This window comes from Protopterus annectens, chromosome 1.part1 (assembly GCF_019279795.1).
Source record: "Protopterus annectens isolate FY-2018-M chromosome 1.part1, PAN1.0, whole genome shotgun sequence".
Lineage (NCBI taxonomy): Eukaryota > Metazoa > Chordata > Ceratodontiformes > Protopteridae > Protopterus > Protopterus annectens.
In genome coordinates, this window is record NC_056726.1 from 1,454,220,245 (window position 1) to 1,454,244,645 (window position 24,401).

A 24,401-nucleotide genomic window follows, 5' to 3' on the forward strand; every position below is an offset into this window, starting at 1 on the left:
TATCTTATCCATAATAATCTTCAAGCCAATACCCAACATGGCTTTAGACCATTCCATAGTACAACCTCAGCCCTCCTCTCCTTCTCTAACGTCATTAACCAACACCGAAACAATAAAAAACTTTCCTCTGCCATCTTTCTTGGTCTTTCAAAAGCCTTTGATATGGTAAACCACAAAATGCTCATAAACACTTTGAAATCCATCTCCCTGGAGACCAGGCCATCCAGTGGTTTCAATCATGTCTCAGTGGTAGATGAGGGTTGGGAGGGTGCAAACACAAGGTCCAGGGTTTGAGTCTCACAAGTTATAACTGGCTAGGCTTAGAATGGCTCACAAGGGCAGTTAGCTTAGTACCAATCTATGAACCTATGAACCTATGACAGGCTTTCATCCTATGGTAGAGCAAACTATCCACCCTTTTGTCCATCACCCTCAGAGTACCCCAAGGCTCCATACTAGGTCCACTATTATTTTCCATTTTCATCAATGATTTGTATAAGATCATCCCAAATGCAACATGCATTCAATATGTGGATGACTCCACTTTAGTATGCGCCGACATTTCACCTACAGATTTGTAGATTCTATTCCAAAATACTTTTAACACAGTTGAAAATTGGCTCCTTAAGGGTGACCAGGCCATCTTGAATTCACAGAAGCCTTTCTTTACCTTTGAGGCAGGATTGTGTTGATTGGCTACTGGCTGCTGGAGGTTGTATGGTCTAGGGCTTGGAGTAAGCACTCATTGGTTCTTTTGAGCTTTTTTTAAAAAAGTTGTTTAAGGTTGTATCTTCTGGTATTTAAGCCCTAACTTTGAGAGGATTTCTGTCTATACACACTGAGCCGAGTGGAGGAGGGGCATTGACTACAACTCTGACCTGAAATATATAACAATAAGTATCCTTTTTTATTTGCTTATTTTATACTAGTTATTGCTTCTAGCAATTTATATATAGCACTTTTTATTGCCTGCTGCATACTTGTTACTGTATTTTATTGCTATTAACTAACCTGCATGGTTAAACTAAAATCGTCTGCCTTACAGGGCCTGATAAATAAGGTTTTTACTGTCACACTGTTTGTAAAGCTTTTTAGCTAGTTTCACTGTGTGAAAGGTATTAAAGGAAATTTTCTCTACTTGCTAAGCACCTATTTGTTTGTTCTGATTTCCTGCCAAGGAGTGTATCATATAACTGATTTATTTGCAGTTAAAAGCATTCTGTATAGTCTCCTTGCTCCTTTATCCATTTAAAACTTTCATTTTGTAGCTCACTGCTGTTCTTCTGCTGTGATAAACATTTCTGTAGTGTTTACTGTCTAAAAGAGTGTAGGCTAGGTTGTTATACTTGGTGGCTTTGCGGTTGCCCACCCCTACCGTAAATTTGATCTGGGACACTCCTCCCAGTCTAGTGTCATTAGCTTATTCTACCTAATACAGAGAGAACATTTGAGAAGGTCAACCCACTTAGTTTCCTAACCTTGAATTATCTTCTGCTTCTCCTCTCTCCCTTTCCTTTACAAAAAAAAAAAAAACTTTGATAGAATCTCCGTGTTCTGCTTAACTGTAACAAAAAATGTTTGCTAGTTTCCTGCCTTTCCTGTAACTAGTCAAGTCCAGATACAGATTTGCTATATCCAGGACTGTTTGTAAGCTTCTGATCTCCCACAAGCCTGTCTATGTTGGAGGGAAGCCTGCTAGCTTATCAGTGGGAGTGGTAAGCACTACGTAAGCTACCTAGGCTGATAGCCTAGTACCAACCTATGAACCTACCACATAAGGAGTGGTTCTGGCCCAGAAATTGTAGTTATTGGCACTCAACCTTCCTCATTACCTAAAGGAAAACAGTTTTTGTACTCACTTTCCTCACTTGTCTAGAGAAAAGTAATTTTTTATTCAGGCATGCCCAAGGGTCAGCTCCCAGTGTTCTCTCCTGTCTATCTGATGAATCTGGGCATCTTGGGGCAATGTAGCAATTACCTCATGTACACAGAAAACTCTCTCCTCCTACCACCCAACACTACAACCTGTGAGAGATGCACTTATCTAGCCAAACTGGAGGTAAAGCTCTCTCCAATCAAGACTGAACTTGACAGTCAAGAGGAGAAGGTAAACACCTGCACCACACTACACTCATCACATAGTCCCACTAAATCTACACCACCAAAATCCACATATACAAACACAAAAACATTCACAGAGGCTCTCAATAATGATCTGCTCAAGCAACAGAGACATCCAAAGCAGAAATGCAAGCAACCTCCACCCCCCAACACAACCCAAATGACACATAGCTCACAGACTCAGTGTGTCACTCAGCCACAGCCCATAACGCAAAACAACGTACCTAACACACTAGTCATAGGTGACTCTATAGTCAGGCACACTGATGTCCTACTCAACAGGCTAAACAAGGAGAAATTTACTGTCAGCTGCCTGTCGGGTGCCAGGATCTGCCACATAACCCATGCACTTAGGTCACTCCACAACAAGTACAAATATGACTATGTCATTGTCCATACTGGTGTGAATGACCTGAGATGTACCTCCCTAGACTACATGAAAAGAGACATGGAAGAGCTCTCCAATCTTATAGCCCAGGAAGGTATGATCCTAGCCCTGAGTAGCATCCTGCCATTGCCTAGAATGATACCACAGTACAAGGAATAAATGATTGACTTCAACAATTGGCTAAGCCTCTGGTGTCATTCTAAGGGGATCCAGTATCTGTCTGCCTGTGATGACATGGTTGACAGACCATGATGCTTTGCCAGAGATGGCCTGCACCTGTCACCCCTGGGATTCTGGATACTGGCTAAGGCTCTTGCCGCCCCTATTGTGCCTTTTTTATGCAAGGTTCAAATGACAAATTCACCATTGTAACAGGAACAGGAAAGCAAAAATTGAGGGTAATGCTACTCAATGCTAGAAGCCTAAATCTCAAAATGCACTCCCTTGAGGCACTCCTTAAAATGGAGAACATCAATATCTGTGCAGTGACTGAGACCTGGTTCAAGGCTTCAGAGAGCACCCCAGCATTACCAGACTATAACTCATACCACACTTTTCGGCCACCTATCCTGAACCAGAACACCAAAGGTGGAGGTGTGTCCATATTCATTAAGGATATCCACACCTCCAGGCTAGTTGCTCAGCATAATGCATCCAAGGTTATCCAAGTGTAACTAACTCTGGGCAAAACTGCAATCCAAATTGTAGCTTGCTACAGATCCCCCACCATGCCCCAGGATTCCCACTCCTCTTTTCTTGATATACTGGAAAATATTAGGGTTCAACAAAACACCCTAATAATGGGTGATTTCAACTACCCCATCATTAACTGGGAAAACTACTCATGTACCAACTTCTTCGCTCAACACTTTCTGGGATTCATAAATTCCAATGCCCTGGATAAATTATCCACAACCCCACCAGGGGCAACAATATCCTAGACCTAGTCATTACCAACATGAGTGACCGGTGTTCCACACCTAAAGTCAACTCCTCGTTGGTCAGATCTGACCACAAGCTAATCACCCTAGATATTCACGTCCTGCCCCCACCCCCCATTAAGGAAACCATGGTAAAAAATATCTCCAAAGCCAACTTCATGCTTCTTAAGACAGAAGTGGTGAACTTCATGACACCCATGCAGATAGGCAATACAGTTACGACTGCTGAATCCTACACAAATGCACTCTATAAGCACTTACACAAGTGCATGGATCATGCTATCCCAAACAGAACCAAGATGCTATCCTCCAAAAAAAGGAAGCCAGTCTTGTGATCCCCTGCCACAAACAAACTCTACAACAGAAGGAAGAAACTGTTACAAAAGAAAGTAAAATCCAATGAGTGGAGGAGCTCCCTAGTTAGCATCAATAAGAAGCTTAGATCCCTTATAAAATCCTCCACAGCTAGCTGCAAAAACAAAATCGCCACTGATTCTAGGGACAACCACAAAGCATTCTATAGCTATGTCAAGAATCTCAAATGGCAACAACCAGATCTGCTCTGAGTTACAGCACAATGGCATGAAAATTACAGAACAAACTGATATTGCTAACATCCTGGCAGATAGGTTCAGTGCTAACTTTACCCCCCTCTCACCCCTAAAGGGCCAATATCTATACAGGAGGAATGCAGAGTCCCTATAATCACAACTACACAGGTAAAAGCTGCACTCTCTAAAGCCAAAAACACTGTATCCATGGGACCAGACAACATCCCAGGCTGCGTTTTACATGAACTTCAGAATGAACTGGCTCCCCACCTAAGCACCATATTCAATCATAGCCTCACGTCAGGCTTTGTGCCCACTGAATGGTGCACAGCAACAGTTATCCCACTCCACAAAGGGGGAGCCACCACTGATTCCGGGAACTATCACCCTATTAGCCAGATGAGCCTGGTCTGTAAGGCCATGGAACGTATCATCATGGAACACATAAACAAAGACATTGGTAACCTCCAAGCTCTGGCCCCCACCCAGTTCAGGTTTGTGAAAGGCAGATCATACCTCCTGAACCTGATCGACTTCTTTGAAGCAGTCAACAAAGCCATAGATGAGGGTAAGGTGGTTCACACAGCCTATCTTGACCTCACCAAGGCTTTCGACACTATACTCCATTCTGGAATTATAGCTAAACTCACTAAACTAGGTATAAATCCCTACGTCACAAGATGGGTTGCCAACTGGCTCACTGACAGAAGCCACACTGTAAAAGTTGCAGACTCCAAATCTGACTTCAAACCAGTGCCAAGTGGAATACCACAGGGTTCAGTCCTGGGACCTTTCCTGCTTGGTATCTACTTCTCTGAAGTACAGGCTAACACAGAAGGCCTTTGGCTAATGAAGTTCCCAGATGACTGCAAACTAGGAGCCATAGTCGAGTCCCCAAATGATGTGGACATCCTACATAAGGGCCTCACTGAGACAAATGCCTGATGTCAGAGCCATGGCCTCAAGCTCAGTACCAAAATGTGCATTGTCATCTCCTTTGGTAAAAACTCTGTACCTATGAACCTATGTACCTATGTACTACCAAATAGGTGGCAGTCTACTTAACGTTGAATATGTGATAAGAGACCTTGGGACCTAGCTGGACAGTAGTCTCTCCTTTGATAATCACATTGCCACAGTAGTTAGGAAGTCCTTCTACATGGCACACCTCATCACAAAAGGGTTCTCATCTCTAGGTCATTGTTCCCCTCTACTCGACACTCATTAGACCCATTGTAGAGTACAACACCCCTTTTGGAATGTACCTCACAAAACATCTGCAGCAGCTGGAAAGGCCACAGAAGTACCTCACAAAGAGGATTACTGGCCTCAAACAGATGACAGTCTCAAAAAACTCCAGCTTTACTCCATTGCATATCGCCTATTCCAAGGTGATTTCTGTTAAAATATAAAGCTATGTCAAACCCAAAGCTGTTCGACATGCTACACCTAAAGAAATCACAATCCCTCCAAGCTACATGCTGTAGGGACCTAAACCTTGTCACCACAATAAACAGGACATGCTGGAGGGATAGATTCCTGTCCTAGAGACTTCCCATACTCTGGAACAAGCTACCCATCTATGGAAAGGAAAGTTCCTTATTAGCACTGTTCAAGAAAAATCTTGGTGAGTTGATGGGAAATGGGAAATACATCCTGGGGTCACTTCTGTGGCTCTGCTCGACAGGGGCACACAAAATAACTTTCTTGGGTTGCATAAGCCAGGGAACCTTGTTGGCTAAGCTTACTTAGGCCCTTGGGCCGATAGCCTAGTACCTACCTATGAACCTAGGAACCGTCATCTCATTTTAAATCCTAATAAAACCAAACTGCTGCTTTTCTCCCCCACTCACAGGTCTGCCCCAATAATCTTTACATTAAAATCCAACAACGGCACCATTATTTCCCCAGATTCCTCAACCAAACTGTTAGGAGTTATAATAGATAATAACCTAAAGTTTGATCTTCATATCAATAAAACTATTAAAACAGTTAATAAAAAACTTGGGTCACTATATAGGATCAAGCCCTTCCTAACGCCATTAGCCAGAACTGTAATTGCTCATACACATCTACTCTCACCCTCCTCTATGCTTCCCCTCTTTTCACAAACCCCAGCAAAACTGACCTTAATAAACTTTCTAGCAGCTACAATCACTTTGCTAGATTTGCTACCGATGCAGCCTACAGAACTCATCACTGTCATAACCTAAATCTACTAGGATGACTTGAACTGCCTAACCTACTTCAGGTTAACCAACTAATAGTTGCACACAAGATTCTGTACCAACCAGATAATACACCCATACTTAAAAAGCTCATCACCCCCTACAGTAACCTTAGCGCACTTTGTTCATCTGAAAGGCTACTAGTTCAAAATCTCAAATACAACAACACAGCCAGTAAATCTCTATTTGCTAACTCTGTTGGCAAAACTTGCAATTCTCTTCCTGTTAATCTTACATCTGAACGCTCTCTACCTCAATTCAAGAAATGTCTGATTCAGTACTTTAAAGAACGATGGCTATGTCCTTGTCCTAATCCAGGCTAACTCTAACCATCACTCGTGTGCACATGGAGGACTTCTGCCAACACTTTATTGTTTCTTAACTTATAAATCCTATGATATCCTTGGATCTACTACCAGGTTAGCCTACTAGGCATTCAATACCCTTTCATTCTTAAAAACAATGTCTAGAATTTTCCATCTGAGTAAAAATTTAATAATTTGTTTATGTATCTGTTTTTGTGTTTGTTTACATCTGTGTAAAAATCCTTTTATTTGTGTTTTATTTTGTGTTTTAAACTGTAAAAATGTAACAGTTTGTTGAATGTCTTTTTGGAGCTTTTCTCCCTGGGGCCTCTGCTGAAAATGGACATGTATCCAGTCGGACTATCCCAGTAAAATAAACAAATAAATAAATAAATAATACACAGGAAGATTGGACACCAGTGACTGCTCTCAGTGAAAGCTACCTTATAGTTTGGGCAGAAGGGGCATAGCTAGTAAACCTGTGCCAGCATTTCACAGGTGTGTGTGTGTGTGTGTGTGTGTGTGTGTGTGTGTGTGTGTGTGTGTGTGTGTGTGTGTGTGTGAAATCAAATCTCAAATCCTCACTGAGTGTGTGCGTCAGCTACCTCGGTGGGGATACGAAACACTGGTTGGACAGAGAGGGTGTCTGAGGTCTTGGCTTGGTCACTCAGCTGAGATCTCACCTCTATAGCTGTGCCAGTGGTGACTCTTATTGAGGATCTTGAGAAAGAGGGAGAAACCAGCCCCAGACAGACTGTGGTATCTGTGTGCTCTTAAGGGAAATTGCACTTGATGCAATGAGCTGCATCTGTAAATATTGTGTGTGTGCCTGTCATCTTCCCAGTGAATATCTCCCACTGTTGCCAGTGATGAGGATTGAGGCTCCTTTATTACTGGTTGGCAGTGTTGGTTCGCCACATAGTGCACAAAACTTCAGTGACACCAGCTCACTGCTCAGGTATTCATGGATTAATACACAGTTTTAAATGGTATTGGCTCTTCTGTGTAACAGCATGTATGCAGCTGAAGTTGTCCCATTGGAGAAGAAATATTTAATGTCTTCTGACATATAATACTTTTCCAGAGTATTTAGAGAGTAGTGTGAAATTGTGAGAGACCAACAATATTCATATACATGGTAGAACATTAATTCAATACTGCAGTGTGCCACAGTAGCATAAATAAAGACGTTTATAGATTAGTATGTACAGCAGATCGTAGCTTGGTAAGTAATGGCTAGTCACCAATCCTCCTTTATTGCGAGTCTGCAGTGCTTATTCCAGTATCCCCAGTTAAACACCTGCAGATTATGTTCTGCAGTTTCTGAAGCCTTTGATGGTTATTGGTAGGCGAACTTTACGACTTCCATTGCATGTCGAAATAGCAACAGCAATACATTCTTCCTAACAGTGTTTTGTCAGCAGATCGATCATAGTGTAGCACGTGTGTAATACAACCATGACCCCATGATCTAGTATGTATTCATGTGACGTTAGTGAACAGTTAAACCATACCCCTATTTACTTAAAGGTATATTTTCCAGTGGATTTGTAGCAGATTAACTGATGCACCATTTATCTCTTTGCATATTGAGACATTTTTGCAGGTCATTTTGCATGTTTTTTTTTTTTTTTTGTCTTTCCAAGATTTACTAGTTATTGAAGAAATATGCAGTTGATGAGAAATTTGGTAATGAGAGCTGGGGAATTTTCTAAAAGTGAAATGTGAAATGACCATGTCATCAGCATACAAAACAAATGTCTAATGTTTAGATATATAATACTGGAGTTGCAGTGCAGAGAGAGACAGAAAGAGAAATAGTGGTCCATTCCTTGGGTGACTGCAGATCTTAATAAGTGAAGTGGGGATTGTTGCTCCACTAGGACTTCAGATAGTCCTCTCATAGCTCTCAACTGTCCAGATCTTTGACTCATATTTTTGGACTTTTCCTCATAAAGCTTGCAGTTTTCTGGCAAATTACTGATGATTGAAGCTAGTAAATAATGGAATGCAGGTTTATAGGGCATTTAGAGCCAACTACCTCTGGGAATGTTTGGGGTTATCAAAAAGTAGTAGAGAATCATCAGATAACCCATGTAGAAGGTTCTATAGGAATGAGAAGGGTACTAATTGGTTCTCTGACAGAGTAGTTGATGCATGGAACAGACCACCAAATTACATTAAAGCAATTACTAGTTTAGATATTTTTAAGGACAGCCTAGACACTTATTATGGGAACAAGTGTTTTGGTATATTGGCAAGCTAGAAGGACATTAGTGCATGTGCTTGAAATATTTGTATGTATGTATGTATGTATGGATTTAGGTTCATAGGTAAGTACTAGGCTATCTGCCCATGGGCATTGATAAACCTAGCCACAGAGTGATGGCTTTCGCCTCCCCATTAGATTAGTAACCTGGGCTTCTGTCAACAGGGCTCCTGAAGTGATCCCAGGGTAGAACTTACGATTACCCATCCACTCATCAAGATTTCTCTTGAAGAGGGTCAGAGAGGAGCTCTGTCGAATATGGATTGGGATTCTATTCCAGAGTGAGGGGAGTCGCTGGGACAGGAATCTATCCCTCCAACATGTCCTGTTTATTGTTGTACATAGGTTCAAGTCGCTAGAACGAGCGGTTCTGAGTGAGGGATCTCATTTTTTTGAGGTGAAGCATGTCCATTAGTTCAGGGTTTGACATGGCTCTATAGGTCAGGCATAGGTCACCTCTGAGCAGACGGTAAGTGACTGAGAAGAGCTAGAGCTTTTTTAGTCGTGCTTCATAGGTAATTGCTTAAGGCCCTTAATCCTCTTAGTGAGGTACGTCTGTGGTCTTTCTAGTTGTTGCAGGTGTCTAGTGAGGTACATCCCAAATGGGGCATTGTACTCTATTATGGGCCTAATGAGTGAGGAGTAAAGGGGCACAATCACCTCCTTGGATCTGGATGAGAAACCCTTTGCGATCAGGTGTGCCACATAGAAGGATTTCCTGACCGTTTTGGCTATGTGCTTATCAAAGGAGAGCATGCTATCTACTTGGGTACCCAGGTCCCTAATTACTTCTTCTGTACTTAGTGGATTCCCATCTACGTGGTAGTTTGTAGCTACTTTGTTTTTCCCAAATGGGATTACTATGCATTTTTTGGCATTTAGCTTGAGGCCGTGACTTTGACACCAGGTGTTTGTCTCTGTGAGACCCTTTTGCAGGATGTCTGTGTCAGCTGGAGAGTCAATTATTGCACCCAATATACAGTCATCTGCAAACTCGGTCAGCCACAGTCCCTCCGCCTTTGCCTGTACTTCGGAGAAATATATACCGAACAGGAGAGGTCCCAGGACTGAGCCCTGTGAGACTCCGCTTGTGACTGGCTTAGAGTCAGACATGGCGCCTGCCTCTCTTACCATGTGGGTTCTGTCTGAGAGCAAATTGGCAACCCATCTCGTGACATAGGGGTTAATATTTAAGCTGGTGAGTTTGTCTATGATTCCTGAGTGTGGGATGGTATTGAACGCCTTAGCGAGGTCCAGATATAGTTCAGGGGCAGGCAGGCAGAATATCTAGGATATCAATGAATGATACAGAGTATGAGAAAGAGATAGAGTTCTTGAAGCAATGTTTTTTGGACAGAGGATACAAAGAGGGGATTATTATTGAAGTCATTAATGATAGTAGGCAGAAAAGGGGTAGTAAATACAAACCATGGATCAGACAAGAACTCGTTGAATCCAAGGCCAAAGCTCCACAAAAAAGGGAACCTAAGTTATTTGTCACCTATAGTAGCAATACCAAAGATATAAAAAATATAATTTTTAAAAACTGGAACATCTTAAGAAGTGACAATAAGTTAAAGGATCTATTAGGAACCAGACCCAGCTTTGGATACAAGAGAAATAAGAATTTGAAGGACATCCTTTGTAATGAAAAGGCTTTTACTACATCCAATTTATTTAAGGAGAGCCCAGGTAGTGTTCCCTGTGGCTTATGTAAAGCCTGTCCGTCTATCAATAAGAATGCAACTTTTAAACATCCTGTTACTGGAAGGTTATACCATCTTAAGGCAAGGGCTACCTGCAGGACAAGCAACATAGTTTATTTGGCTACATGTGAACAATGCGCAGCATATTATGTTGGGAAGACCAATAATATGTTTAAGATCAGAATTTTACAGCATCTTTCCAATATTAGAAATAAAAATGAGCATAATGCTCTTTATAGGCACATTGAACAGCACTCAACACATACTTTCAGCTTCAGGGCTGTGGTTAACGTAAGGTTAAATAATAGGGGAGGAGACATAAGGTTGATGACAGAATCCCTTGAATCTGAATGGATCTTGGAGCTGAGGGCTCATAGGAGCCCAGGGTTAAATGACATGGTTCCTTTGAAACCCGCTTACTAAAAAGGCGGGTAATTTACTGATTGCTGATTGGTTGGCTTTTAATTTAAAACAGTGGTAATGTTTGTTCTCTTTATCTGATGAAGGGTATCACACCCGAAAGCGCTTATCCTTGGATGTTTTGGTTGTTTTAATAAAAGAAGGAGTTAATCCAGCAGTGTCCTGCCATTCTTCTCTTTTTTTTGGATTTTGCTGTTTGCTGTTTGGTGGGACTTTGTCATAGCACAGAACTTTTGGTTTTGGACTTTGATTTGTATTTGGTTCTAACAGTGCTATGTCTGCTGTGGAACAACAGAATAAGATGAACTCTGGTCAACTTGCTGATGGAGATGGGAATACTATAGGTGAGCTGAATAGCCTTGATAAAGTATTTTTTACAGAAAACCCTTTACTTAACTTGGGTTTTTCTGTAGATAAAACTGCTCCAGTTAAAGATTTTATACCTGTAGCCATGGATAAATCATTTGACAGTTTAATACATGATTTAAACCATAAAGCTGGAAGGCTGCAACATTTACAGTGGCAGGCTTACCATTTGGAAGCCTGTCAATCCTATGGTATAGTTCCCAGAGGAATGAGAATCCTCTGCATGCCCACGCAGGGCGAACGCTACCCAGACCTTCTGGCCCAATGGCAGTCACTAAACATACAGACAAGTCTTAAATACATGGAGATCTTAACAACCTTTTTTGCACCAGAAATGGCTCAGTTAAAAACTGAAGTAGAGACTTTGCGTAATAAATTAGAGAGAGACTACTGTGAACCGTATTACGTAGCACGTTTACAACATCTTTATACCACCATATCTGACAATAATGAGAAGCTACGTGTACAGAAGTTACAGAAATTAAAACGTGACTATGATGATTTTGTTTCAGGGAACATCTTTGTGTGGCCCAGGAGTGCTACACAGCGTAACACAGTGAGCAATACCATCAATACGAATCAACCTAAACGCCAACCGGAAGTGATTGATTCCCAGAGGCGTTTGGCTACACCTACACTCAACAGCGTTCATAGCTCGACAGTCGTCACAGGAGGGAATATAGGAATTAACATACCATCACCTACAGGAGGCCCAGGAGGGTCTCTAACAAGAACAGCAGACAAGGAGCAGCTGATAGAGTCTGAGGATCCAACAGCAGGTTCGATTTCCACGCTCAACCCTAGTCGTACGGATGGGACTGAATCTTTCACTTATGCTGTAGTAGCATCTACAGAGGGGCTAGCCATGGGAGTGTGCCCTAAGACTTCGCAGGGACAGCAACGTTTTTTGGACCAGCTACCTGCTCCTGTCAAGAAGCGAGGAGCATGGAGACGCTCCTCGAGCGAGGGCAGATATCCAGGCAAGAGGAGGAGGACTTACGAATGACTTTTAATCACAATAGTGGTATTGTTTTTAATCTTTCATCACATTCTTTAACACAAGATGAGTTGTATGTGTTAAACAAAGGTCTTACCTTTGTGCCCGGTAGGGCAAGTGGTTTTAGTGATGTAATGTTAGATATTATGTTGTTTTGTAGAACATTAGCTTTAAAATGTATTTTTGGTAATAATAATGAGCTAGGGACTACTTTAAAACTACCTAGTAGTTATGTGCCACCCTTCTCTCCAGCTTTAAATTTGTTCATCAATAGCTGTGAGAATGATTTACAAGAATATTTTCAAAGGGGAGGACTACAAAAATACCATAACCTAACGCGACCTCAGCAACAAGCCTTACATGATTTGGGCTCTAACAATTTGGTTATAAAAATGGCTGATAAAGGGGGTGCCATAGTGGTGATGGACACCACCTTTTACCAAAAGAAAATTCAGGGGTTGTTATTAGATAAGAAAGTCTATGTTCCACTCAACCCCATAGGTGTCAAGATGCTAGTGGATGAAGTACACAACAGCTTGAAGAGGTTACATTTTGATATGCTAATAAGTGATGAGATGCTACAATTTCTTTGGATAGAAAAAGCAGTTATACCCATTTTTAAAGCTCTGCCAAAAATTCATAAATCAGTAGAAGACCCCCCGTTCAGACCCATTGTCTCGGGCAGAGGCTGGGTCACGGAGCATATCTCCATCTGGGTAGAATATACACTTCGACCACTTCTAGATAAAGCATCCTCTGTGTTGAAAGACACTGGTGATTTCCTTAGAAGGGTAGGCAGGTTCAATCATAATAAGCCACAGGGAAAACTTTTAATGGTGACGTTGGATGTCCATAATCTTTTTACTGTGATCAGTAATGACTTTGGTATCCAAGCCATAGGTGGGGTTCTGAGTGACTTGGGTGAGGAGGACAACAATATATCCTTAGTTAAGATGATGTTGGCCTTGGTCTTAGAGAATAATGTCTTTATAGGGAACAAGCAGATATATAGACAAGCACAGGGGGTAGCTATGGGCACCCCCTGTGCTAATACATACGCCAACCTGGTCCTTTGGTTTTGGGAGAAAGATGTAATTTTAGAACATCCATTATGGAAACAACATGTGTATATGTATACACGTTTTGTAGACGATGTTTTTTCTTTTGGAGGGGTGAGGCAGACATGTTAATAGATTTTGTCAGCTATCTGCATTCCACTACATCCTTCCTTAGATTTAAGTTGAATTTCTCTGATACCAGCATAGATTTTTTGGATGTCAGTATTACACAAACTAGCAATGGTTTTTCATCGAAGTTATTTAGAAAGGATTGCTGGAAAAACAGTTTGCTATGCTTTGATAGCATGCATCCCCGTCATATGTTCCCCAACATAGTTCAGGGCCAGGCAGGCAGAATATCTAGGATATCAATGAATGATACAGAGTATGAGAAAGAGATAGAGTCCTTGAAGCAATGTTTTTTGGACAGAGGATACAAAGAGGGGATGATTAGTGAAGTCATTAATGATAGTAGGCAGAAAAGGGATAGTAAATACAAACCATGGATCAGACAAGAGCTCGTTGAATCCAAGGCCAAAGCTCCACAAAAAGGGAACCTAAGTTGTTTGTCACCTATAGTAGCAATACCAAAGATATAAAAAATATAATTTTTAAAAACTGGAACATCTTAAGAAGTGACAATAAGTTAAAGGATCTATTAGGAACCAGACCCAGCTTTGGATACAAGAGAAATAAGAATTTGAAGGACATCCTTTGTAATGAAAAGGCTTTTACTACATCCAATTTATTTAAGGAGAGCCCAGGTAGTGTTCCTGTGGCTTATGTAAAGCCTGTCCGTCTATCAATAAGAATGCAACTTTTAAACATCCTGTTACTGGAAGGTTATACCATCTTAAGGCAAGGGCTACCTGCAGGACAAGCAACATAGTTTATTTGGCTACATGTGAACAATGTGCAGCATATTATGTTGGGAAGACCAATAATATGTTTAAGATCAGAATTTTACAGCATCTTTCCAATATTAGAAATAAAAATGAGCATAATGCTCTTTATAGGCACATTGAACAGCACTCAACACGTACTTTCAGCTTCAGGGCTGTGGTTAACGTAAGGTTAAATAATAGGGGAGGAGACATAAGGTTGATGACAGAATCCCTTGAATCTGAATGGATCTTGGAGCTGAGGGTTCATAGGAGCCCAGGGTTAAATGACATGGTTCCTTTGAAACCCGCCCTACTAAAAAGGCGGGTAATTTACTGATTGCTGATTGGTTGGCTTTTAATTTAAAACAGTGGTAATGTTTGTTCTCTTTGTCTGATGAAGGGTATCACACCCGAAAGCGCTTATCCTTGGATGTTTTGGTTGTTTTAATAAAAGAAGGAGTTAATCCAGCAGTGTCCTGCCATTCTTCTCTTTTTTTAAGTTCAGGAGGCAAGATCTGCCTTTAACAAAGCTGAACTGGGTGGGGTCCAGTGTCTGGAGGTTCCCAATGTCCCTGTTAATGAGCTCCATGATAATGCGTTCCATGGCTTTGCAGACCAAGCTAGTCAAGCTTATAGGACAATAGTTCCCAGGGTCAGTTGTGGCACCACCTTTGTGGAGTGGTACGACTGTTGCTGTATGCCATTCTTTGGGTACTTAGCTTGTAGAGATGCTGAGTTGAACTAGTGATTTGAGATGGGGGGTTAGTTCATTTTGAAGCTCGTGTAAGACACAACCTGGGATAGCATCTGGTCCCATTGATGCTGTGTTTTTGGCCTTTGCAAGGGCTGTCTTTACTTGTGTGTCTGAGATATCTGGAGCGCCACATTCTTCTGGGATGGGTGCTAGCCCCTTTGGTGGAGAGGAGGGGTGAAGTTTGCACTGAACTTGTCAGCCAGGATGTTGGCAATGTCGGTTGGTTCAGTGTATTTATGGCCATTATGCACTAGCTCGGAGCATATCTGAGAGTTTGCCCCTAGACTCTTGACATAGTTAAAGAAGGCCTTGTGATTATCCTTAGAGTCATTGGCTAGTTTTCTTTCGAAGTTGGCCTTGGATGATTTAATGAGGGAGCGCAGTTTTTTACTGATGTTAATCAGAGATGCCTTCTTATTTTGGGATTTTGTTCTATGTTGCAGGAGTTTCCTCCTTCTGTTGTAAAGTTTATTTATGGCCGGGGTCCACCAGACTGGCTTCCTCTTTTTTGAGGAGTTGGTCTTGGTTTTACTTGGGATGGCTTGGCCCATGCATTCTTGAAGGTGTTCATAGAATGCACTTGTAAAGGATTCTGCCGATGGGTCATCATTTTCCATTTGATTGGGAGCTTTGAAACTTCCCATCTTGGTCTTGAGGACTGTGAAGTTGGCTTTAGAGAAGTTTTTTACCTTGATTTCCTTGACTGGGGGGGGGGGGTCAGGATGTGGATGTCCAGTGTGATTAGTTTGTGATCTGATGTTACCAATGACGAGTTTACCTCAGGTGTGGAACATAGGTTCCCCATGTTGGTGATGACCAGGTCTAGTATGTTGTCACCTCTTGTGGGAGTGGTGACTAACTGTTCAAGGATGTTTGAGTTTATAAATGCAAGGCAGCATTGGGCTAGGGCGTTTGAGCTTGAGTAGTTTTCCCAGTCAATGTTTGGATAGTTGAAGTCACCCAGTAGCATGGTGTTGGGTAGAATCTTCATACTTACTAATGTTCTCAGGAATGCTGCGTGAGGGTCCTGAGACAAGGTGGGAGATCTGTAGCAATCTATAAATTGAACAGTCAATTTACCTGCTGTCAATTGCACTTGGATGGTCTCAGATTCCGCTTGCTGTGCTACTAACCTGGAGGTGTGGCTGTTCTTGATGAATATGGACACACCCCCTCCTTTTGTGTTCCGGTCCTGGTTTTGGGACCTAAAGGTATGGTAGGAGTTATAGCCTAGCAGTGCTGGGGTGCTCTCTGGAGCCTTGAGCCAGGTTTCTGTCACTACACATACGTCGATTTCTTCCATACTAAGGAGAGCCTTGAGTGCATGCATTTTGAGGTTTAGACTTCTGGCATTGAGCAGCATTACCCTCAGTTTTTGTTTATTATTGTTGTTTATGGAGGTGGGTTTGTCTTTTGAGCCTTGCCTAAAAAAGGCAGTATTGGGGTGGCAAGAGTCTTGGCCAGTATTCGAAAGCCCAGGGGCGACAGGTGCAAGCCGTCTCTGGCGAAGCAACATGGCTTGTCAAGCATGTCGTCCCAGGCCTTTGAATGACACCAGTAGTTTAACCAATTGTTGAAACTGATCATTTTTTCTTCGTATGCTGGCATCATTTTGGGTGAGGGCAGGATGCTTCTCAGAGTCAGAGTCATACCAGCCTGGGCTACAAAGTCAGAGAGCTCCTCCATGTCTCTTTTCATGTAGTCCAGGGAGGTACGTCTCAGGTCATTTACATCAACATGTACAATGACAGAGTCATATTTGTACTTGTTGTGGAGTGACCTGAGTGCATGTGTTATGTGGCGGATTCTGACCCTCGACAGGCAGCTTACGGTAACCTTCTCCTTGTTCAGTCTAGTGAGTGGGACGTCTGTGTGCCTGATGATAGAATCACCGATTACTAGTGTCCTCTTTAGCCTTAGGGGCTGTTTTTGCTTGGCACACTGCCATTGTGACGTATGTGTTACCTGGTTTCTGTTGTGGGGTGGGGGTTGCTTGGGTGTATGTTTAGGAGGTCTCTGTTGTTTAGGAAGGTTCTTATTTAGATCCTCTGAGTATGTTTTTGCGTGTTTCTGAGAGTTGTTTTCTGGTGCAGCTATGGCTGGTCTATGTGAGTCTGGTAATGTAGTGCTAGTGTTGCCTTTCTCCTTGTGATTGGTTGATCCAGTCATGGGTTGAGAGAGCTTAGCCTCCAGTTTGGCTGTGTAGCTGCATCTCTCACATATGTTTGTGTTGGTTGGGAGGAGGAGGGGGTTGTCTGTGTACATGAGGCAATTGTAACATTGCCTCAGGATGCCCAGATTCACTAGCTGGACCAGAGAGCACACCTGAAGCTGTCCCTTGAACATGCCTGAATAGATGGTTGGGACTGTATTGCTGATTGGATGAGTAAAGAGCCTTATACTTCCTGAGTATAGGGCTGAAGTGCAAGCTGTAAGCTAGTGCTAGTTTTAGTGAGTTTTAGTAAGTGCAGGTCTTAAATTGCCTTATTTCTAGTGCTGGGTTGAAGTGTTTCAAGTTTCAAGGGAAAAACTGAAGTGCAGACTTCGTGGAGCCTGGAATAGTTTAACCTAAACAGCGCTGTGCGGTGCGCAAACCCGTGCAAAACCACGCTAAGTGTTTTTTATACCAGGGAGATCAAAAAGGATAGAAATTAGCCCAAAATGGCGAATGAGCTACAAGTTGCTGGGCTGGGACCATTCCTACAGGGACAGATAGGCTGCTCAGAGTTCCCTCTCTCACAGTGAACAAGGAAGCCACCTAACTATCCAAGTATGTTATGGGCAACACAGGAACCCTTACCACAGTCCTGGAGTCAGCAAAGCCTGAAAACTGGACTAGACTAGTTCAGAAAGGTGGGAAAACAAGGAATTCTTTTGTGTTTTTTTCTTTTTTTCAGAAACAACAGAAATGCAGAGCTTAAATTACTTTAAATACACAGAGGAGGCTAGTGCACTTGAGTGTGTAGCCTGCGACTGTGTTACAGGTAACGTAAATGCAAATACGGCAAACAGCAACTTTTTTTCAAGTGCAACAAAGAAATAAGTACAGTAAGCAATGCAGATATCACTAGGGCTCCACAGAAGCGCCGAAAAGCTGCGTTTTAGGTGGAATTAGCGCTTCAGGGAAACAACAAGCAAAAACAATACTTAATCAAGTCCAAAGTCTCTCTTTTGTCTCTCGGCCATTTGTAAGACTCTGCAGGGCACCACAAGGAGTTTGCTGAGCTGTATACAAGCACAAAACTGCACTAAGCAGTTTTTATACCAAGGAGATCAAAAAGGATAGAAATTAGCCCAAAATGGCCAATAAACTACAAGTTGCTGGGCTGGGACCACGCCTACAGGGACAGATAGAGTTCCCTCTCTCACAGTGAACAGGGAAGCCACCTAACTATCCAAGTATGTTATGGGCAACACAGGAACCTTTACCGCAGTCCTGGATTCAGCAAAGCCTGAAAATTGGACTAGACTAGTTCAGAAAGGCAGGAAACAAGGATTTTTTTTGTGTTTTTTTTTCAGAAATAACAGAAATGCAGAGCTTAAATTACTTTAAATACACAGAGGAGGCTAGCGCACTTGAGTGTGTAGCCTGCGACTGTGTTATCGGTAACTTAAATGCAAAAACGACAAACAGTAAATTTTTTTCATGTGCAACAAAGAAATAAGTACAGTAAGAAATGTAGATATCACTAGGGATCCACAGAAGCACTGAAAATCTGTGTTTTAGGTGGAATTAGCATTTCTGGGAAACAACAAGCAAAAACAATACTTAATCAAGTCCAAAGTCTCTATTTTGTCTCTCGGCCACTTGTAGGACCCTGCAGGGCACCATGAGGAGCATGCTGAGCTGCATACAAGTGCAAAACCATGCTAAGCGGTTTTTATACCAGGCAGATCAAAAAGGATAGAAATTAGCCAAAAATGGCCAATGAGCTGCAAGTTGCTGGGCTGGGACTACTCCTACAGGGACAGATAGGCTGCTCAGAGTTCCCTCTCTCACAGTGAACAAGGAAGCCACCTAACTATCCAAATATGATATAGGCAACACAGGAACCTTTACCACAGTCCTGGATTCAGCAAAGCCTGAAAACTGGACTAGACTAGCTCAGAAAGACGGGAAAACAAGAACATTTTTTTTTTTTTTTAGAAACAGAAATTTAGAGCTTAAATTACTTTAAATAACAGAGGAGGCTAGCGCACTTGAATGTGTAGCCTGCGACTGTGTTACAGGTAACTTAAATGCAAAAATGACAAACAGTAACTGTTTTTCAAGTGAAACAAGGAAATAAGTACAGTAAGCAATGCAGATATCACTAGGGATCCACAGAAGCACTGAAAAGCTGCATTTTAGGTGGAATTAGCATCTCAGGGAAATAACAAGCAAACAAACAACAAGCATACAAACAAAGCTAGATTCAGCAGGCCTGAATCTAGTCTATGCTACAGCAAACAAGGTATATCAATTTCAATAAGAAACAGTTCAAATATGCAGGCACTATAAGCCTTTAACCAGAAATTCCCAGCTCAGAAGGGCAGAGTCCAGCCTCTCCTCCCACAAGAGTGCAGACCACAAACCTTCTTAATGTAAAATAACTGGCCTGAAGCCCAAGTGCTTAAACCAGAACTAATACACTTTTAGAATACAAGACACTGAGCCCTCAATCAGCAGTTCCCAACTTAGAAGGATGTAGGTTACCTGTCCTGCCACCAAAGTGCAGGCCACAAACCTTCCTAATGTAAAATAACTGGTCTGAAGCCCAAGTGCTTAATCCAAAAGACTTAGAATTATAGCTACACGTTAGTCAAGTTACTGCCAAGCAGTAATAAATACAATTGAATACTTTAAAGAATGCCTGGATTAGTGCTCAAGCTATACAAACAAAGCTAGATTCAGCAGGCCTGGATCTAGTCTATGCTACAGCAAACAAGGTGTACCAATTTCAGTAAAAAGCAGTTCAAATATGCAGGCACTATAAGCCTTTAACCAGAAATTCCCAGATCAGAAGGGCAGAGTCCAGCCTCTCCTCCCACAAGAGTGCAGACCACGAACCCTCTTAATGTAAAATAACTGGCCTGAAGCCCAAGTGCTTAAACCAGAACTAATACACTTTTAGAATAACAGACACTGAGCCCTCAATCAGCAGTTCCCAACTTAAAAGGATGTAAGCTACCTGTTCTGCCACTACAGTGCAGACCACAAACCTTCTTAATGTAAAACAACTGGTCTGAAGCCCAAGTGCTTAAACTAAAAGGCTTAGAATGAGTTACACCAAGCAGTAATAAATACAACTGAGTACTTTTAAGATGACGCAAAAGCAAAATAAAGTAGGAAGAAACACAAATACAGTAAAAGCAGATAAAAAGAAGAACAATTTTTTTTTTTTGAGTGAGCAAATGAGATGGGCCCAGGAGGAGTATTCAAGTGCAAATTTACAAGAGGGGCGGGCAGTTTCAAAGCCACCAAGATTAACACCAAAGCAAAAAGAGGGTGGGTGGGGACCTACTGAAAAAACAGAGTCACAACTTCCAGCTAGATATTGCTCAATGCAACACAAACAAATTAATTTAAATCATGTATTATTTGAAAAAAGTGCAGATAAAGATTTACTTAACTTCACTTATAAGTTCAGCTGATTGCATGCAGGTCTTAGCTGGCCAAAGCTCACAGTTTAAGCAGAAAATATTTCAAACTGTACCACTTTTATAAGGCAGAAACTGAATAACAATGAAGTGAACTACCCCCACTTATCACTGGCTATGCAGGTTTTTTAACAAGCCTTAACTGAAAAAACAGAGTCACAACTTCCAGCTAGATATTGCTCAATGCAGCACAAACAAATTAATTTAAATTGTGTATTATTTGAAAAAAGTGCAGATAAAGATTTACTTAACTTCACTTATACGTTCAACTGATTACATGCAGGTCTTAGCTGGCCAAAGCTCACAGTTTAAGCAGAAAATATTTTAAACTGTACTACTTTTATAAGGCAGAAACTGAATAACAATGAAGTGAACTACCCCCACTTATCACTGGCTATGCAGGTTTTTTAACAAGCCTAAACTGAAAAAACAGAGTCACAACTTCCAGCTAGATATTTCTCAATGCAACACAAACAAATTAATTTAAATTGTGTATTATTTGAAAAAAGTGCAGATAATGATTTACTTAACTTCACTTATACGTTCAACTGATTGCATGCAGGTCTTAGCTCGCTAAAGCTTACAGTTTAAGCAAACTTCATATCTTTCAGAAAAAATATAGAAGTCGCGGTGGTACAGCGGTAGCATTGTTGCCTCACAGCAAGAGGTTCTCCTGTTCGATTCTTGGCTGGAGTGCCTTCTGTGTGGGTCTGTATGTCCTCCCCATGGTCAAGTGGCCTCCGAAAGACATGTTGAATTGGCATGCCTTCACTGAAGATTGGGTGTCGGGCTGGCAACTTGGCACCATAAAAATCTACTGCCAATCATTAGTGGACTGGAGTTCTGCTGTGGCGACCCCTAACTGGGAAAAGACAAACAAAATATCTTTCAGAAAAAATAAATATGATAACACAAATCATGTAATCTTAGCAAGTTTATAAGAGCAATATTATGCCCCTATTTTTCGGCTTTTTGTCACCCCATTATTTTAGGCTTTGTCCAGATTTCTTGCACTAAGAGGTTGATAGGTATGGCTCTCCTGATAATTGTTTCCTTTGACAAGGTACTCTGCGGGCACACTTTTTGACCCACATTCTCCACCACCACATGTTGCACTTTTCTATATTTTATCACCATTTGACTTCAGCATGATTATGCAGCTGTCTGTCAAGCTCTCAACTCAGAAATTAGGATAAATCCACAGATATTCTAGGTCTGATGCCTCAAATAAAGAACAGTTCACAATTTTGAAATAACATTAAAATTAACATGACAAAATAAGACTAGGCGAACCCAGACAGCTTTATTTAAGGATAAGAAGAAAGCTCTCTTGGGACATCAGTATATTCAAGTATCTACAACTAAGCTTTGTAAACACAATCTAGTCACTTTAGCACACTCTCACACAGCACAACACTGCAGTTTGGCAGATAAAGTAGTGTGAACTGTATAAATGTTAACAGCTTTACTATGATTATCAGCTGTTCTCAGGCAGTGTTTTTACTGGCAGCCATAACAGAGGAAACTACTTTAATAACTATGACTATAAGAATTAAACGAATCATAAAAAACAAAGAGATGCAAACCATGATACAAAGATTAATAGCATTTTGTTGAATGCGGCACATGGCAGTAGAGTCAATATACTGTTTTTGTTGAACAATGGCATAGTTAAACAAATAACTACAAATATGTATATTTGAAGGAATTTTCATGATGTCATCATTAACAATAAATAAACATCAGCATCCTGCTGACACCATGGTGAGGTGGAGGCGTGTTATAGTAACATCATGGGTCAGTACATGTATACGTACCAGAAGGAAATTCAGATTTTGCCAGAATGCTGTTAGTCTAAAGGGGAGGTGTCTTGACTGTCACTGTGACATTTGAAAGATGCTTGATATCTTTAATCCAATTCTACCTGGGAACATTTAGTTAATTTATTTTTTAAAATTCATTTACCGGGGTAGAGCACTGATCACAAGGGATCAATTTCAGGCTCATCCCTTGTGAAGTCATGCCATCAAAAGCTAACATAAAGTGTGGAAGCTCAAGGCAACATCTCATGCCTCTGCAGGCTAGCAGTGTAACTTTGCTAGTTAAAACTAGAAGCTGCAGACAAACTGCTTCCTGATGCATAGGTTTGATTCACACTGAAAACTACTTGCATGCCTTGACTAAATTATTTAACTGGAAGAAAATGCCAAGTTCTTTATAAAAATGAGGCAATTACGTCTAATGGATTTGAAATTGCTAGCAAAATAAAAATGTGATGCCATATTGCATATGGCTGTCTGTCTTTATGGAAGCACCCTATGCATGCGGGATGCAAACAGCAGTGTGTGGAATTACGTTTAATGCCCAGGTATCACATTTAATTCCAGGAATCACATTTAATGCCCAGGCCACTCCCTTCCAAATTGCTGCAGGTCCTTAGTATTGTATGATCCTAAAAGGAAACTTCTGAACATTATCCTCTGGTCAGTAATTAGAAAAAAAGAAAAGAGAAAAGAGAAAAGAAAAAAGAAAAGCTAAAGGCTTTTTGTAGGAATCAATATGGATCAGTTCTGAGTGCAAGCTTCTATTGCTTTTCATAGTGGATACTCAGTCATTGAAGATGCTGTGTTTGAGTCATGCAGGGGGTAGTTTCTGGCCGTTAGAAGGAAGTAGCACACTGCTGAGTCATCATTGCCAGGGATGCAAAATTAAGTGTTTTTTAGCAGGTTATACATTCACCGTTCATCTCAGGATGATCAGAAGGCTGCAGGTTCTGTTCTTGCACTAGGTACTTTGATTGAAGTTTCTGTGCTGATACTATAGTGTACTATATAGGTTCATAGGTTCACAGAAAGTTACTAGGCTAATGGCCCTAGAACCCTTACAAGCCTAGCCAGATTTATCCCGCATCACACAAGGAATGAATTTGCAGTCACCCATCCATTGATCTAGGCAGCATTTGAAGAGGGTCAGGGAGGGAATCCTTTTCATGTGAATTAGAAGCTTGTTCTACAGAATGGCAGTCTCTGAGAGATATATCTATCTCTGTGGCATGACCTGTTCATGTCAGAGGCTAGGTTAAGATCCCTGGAGCGAGTGGCCTTCATGCAATTTGATTTATGAATGTGTAGCATTTCCATCAGGGCCTGGCCAGAGACTGCCCTGTAAGCCAGGCACATGCCACCCCTTAGCAGCCTGTAGGAGACAGGATACCATGAAAGGGCTTTCAATCTTTCCACATAAAACTTGTTTTGTGTACCCTGTAACTTCTTGGTTAGAAACCTGTGTAGTCTCCAACTGTTGCAGATGTCTGTTGAAGTACATGCGAAAGGGAGCACTGTACTCAATTATTGGTCTGATGAGGGTTGAGTATAATAGTATTACAATTTTCTTAGATATAGATGTGACACCTTTACTTGTAGGATGTGATACATAGAAGGATTTCTTTACTACTGTGCATATGTGTTGGTCAGAGTTTAGACTGCTATCAACCTCAGTACCCACATCATGTATCTCTGGCTCTACACTTAGGAGAATGCTATCTATAATGAAATTAGCAGGGAAGTCAGCTTTCCCAAATGGAATAATAATGCATTTTTTGCATTTAGCTTTAAGTTGTGGTGTTGGCATCATTCATTTGTCTGTGTCAACCCTTTCTGTAGTATAAGAACATCGTTGGGGGACTCAATGATTGTTGCTAATTTGCAGTCATCACTGAACTTAGTAAGACACAGGCCATCTAAGTGTGCCTGGGCTTCTGGGAAATAAACTTT